Here is a 2,649-nt window from a genome sequence, read left to right as displayed (position 1 = left end):
CAGTCCATCCCCAAGCCCAGGAAAAGCCTTAGTGTTCTTTGAAGGGAGGACTCCCATCCTCTATGTCTTCTCTGCCTGTCTGGTAGTGCTTTACTCTGTTACAGCAGTAGTGGACAGGCAAGATGGTGTTTGAAGTTTTGATATTTACCCACCTACCTATTTATATCTATATCTTTAATCTTAAATATTTTTAGTGTAAGTTTATATGAAAAGAGAAAAGAATTCCAAAATTCTTTCCCTCTGGTTTCATGACATTAGATCCTTGATAGGGATACTCTTTAGTTCAATAGATGGAAGGATAGAATTTCATTCAATAGCATAGAAAAAAATGTGGGTCATTTTACCAATAAAAAACCTTGAGGAACAGCATTTTATATCATCAAGGTCTTTCTCGTTCAAGTTGTCATAAGTGCTGCAAACAAACAAAGAATAGCTTTCAAACATTAGAGTGGCTTTTTCCTCAGTCTTTTTAGATTCTCATGTTTCACACTAAGAAAGACAGGAACTTTGCATATTCCCTAAAAACATTCTCCTCTCCAACATGACTCAAGGTTTTAAGATAAACTCCCAACTAAAATTTGCTAAAAAGTAACCAGGAGAGAAGTTTCCTCTGTTTTCTCTTTTGCTTTAATTGAAAAGAAGATAAATTATAGACGAGTACTCCCGAGGGCGTATTACTTTAGTCAAGGATTTCTCTTTTCGTTGTGGAGATTCACCTCCCTTTGGGGCCTTTTGCGAAGAGTGCCAGAAATGGAGTTGCTTCATCAAAAGCTGTCTTGGCACGCAGAGGTTAATGAATCAATTTCTTTAAAAATTTAGTTTTTGTGCATTTAAAAAACCATAAACAATCTGGTTGGATATTGCTATGGGCTGAATTGTGTTCCCCAGAATAATGTTTTAAGTCCTAAGCCCTGGAACCCCAGAATGTGAGCGTATTTGGAAATAGGGTTGTTGCAGGTATAATTATTTAAAATGAAGTCACATTGCAGTAGAGTGGTCCCCTACTCCAATATGACTGGTGTCCTTATAAGAAGATGGCCATGTGAAGACAACTGCACACAGTGAGAACACCTTGTGACAATGAAGGGAGAGATTGAGGTTATGCAGCTGCAGAACAAGGACCACCAAAGATTGCTGGCAAACCACCAGAAGCTGGGGAGAGGCAAGGAATCTCCTTCAGTTTTCAGGGGGAGCATGGACCTTAATTTTAGACTTCTGATCTCCAGAACTGTGACACAACAAGTTTTTGTTGTTCTAAGGCACCCAGTTTGTGGTACATTGTTATGGCAGTCCTAGCAAACTAATATACAATTATATTTTTATATAATCGCTTTTTTACAATGATGTAAAGGAAAGGATACCATAAATAAGACCCCTACCTATATCAGTGTCAAGAGACCTTGAGCTCTTTGCCACATGTACGGTGAGAATGAAGACCATCCTCAACAATTATGGTTGATATTCCAGAAAATGTTGACATCATTGTGGGGGGATGCACAGTTATTGTGAAGGGTCCCAGAGGAACCCTGCAGAGGGACTTTAATCACATCAATATAGAACTCGGTCTCCTTGGAAATAAAAAGAAGAGGCTCTAGGTTGACAAATGGTGGGTGTCTTAGTCAGTTTGGGCTGATAGAATACCACAGACGGGGTGGCTTATAGGCAACAGAAATTTATTTCTCACAGTTCTCGAGGCTGGGAAATCCAAGATCAAGGTCCTGGCAGATTCAGTGTCTGGTGAGGACCTGCTTCCTGGTTCATAGATGGCTGTCTTCTTGCTGTGTCCTTACATGGTGGGAGGGGCATGGGAGCTCTCTGGGGTCTCTTCTATAAGGTCACTAATCCAATTCATGAGGACTCCACCTTCATGACCTACTTACCTCCTAAAGACCCCACCTCCAAATACCATCACACTGGGGATTAGGTTTCAACATATGAATTTGGGAGGGACACAAACATTCAGTCTATAGCAGTGGGGAAATAGAAAGGAAGTGGCTACAGTTCAGACTATCTGTATTCGTGTACAGAACATGATCGAGGGTGAGATCTTGGGCTTCCATTGCAAGGTGAGGTTTATGTGTTCTCCCTTCCCCATCAATGTTATGCAGGAGAATGGGTCTCTTGTTGAAACCCGGAATTTCTTGGGTGAAAAATACATTCGGGGGGTTCAAATGAGGCCAAGCATTGCTTGTTCAGTATTTCAAGCCCAGAAAGATGAGTTAAATCTTGAAGGAAATGATATTGAATTTGTATCCAATTTAGCTGCTTTGATTCAGCTGCTTTGATTCAGCCACAACAGTTAAAAGCAAGGATATCAGAAAAATTGGGGATGGTATATGTCTCTGAAAAAGGAACAGTTCTGCAGGCTGATGAATAAGATCTAAGAGGAAACAACAAGATGCCGGATGATTGCTAAGATCTATTTGTGATATTTTAAAGATGCAATAAAAAGTCTTCTATTGATTTGGGACTTTTTCTAAAAAAAAAAAAGAGAGAGAGAGAGATCCCGATAGGTCACTTCGGCAATATTACGATCCATGATCCTTAATAAAAAACCCCTGACAATTCCATGTTATAATGTAGAAGACTATAATTATAACAGTGCTCAAAATACCCAAGGGCATGATGGGATGCACGCGGTGTACTGCA

The 2,649-nt window shown here is 39.9% G+C and overlaps 1 pseudogene; it reads left to right on the top strand.

Annotated features, from left to right (window-relative positions):
* The first annotated feature begins 1,429 nt into the window (after positions 1-1,429).
* LOC103557409 (large ribosomal subunit protein uL6-like) lies at positions 1,430-2,377 on the top strand (annotated as a pseudogene).
* Positions 2,378-2,649: the final 272 nt, after the last annotated feature.

The sequence above is a fragment of the Equus przewalskii genome, chromosome 13 (assembly GCF_037783145.1).
Source record: "Equus przewalskii isolate Varuska chromosome 13, EquPr2, whole genome shotgun sequence".
In the NCBI taxonomy this organism is placed as follows: Eukaryota; Metazoa; Chordata; class Mammalia; order Perissodactyla; family Equidae; genus Equus; species Equus przewalskii.
Note: the sequence above shows the minus strand (reverse complement) of the source record. Positions and strands in the feature narration are given on the sequence as shown.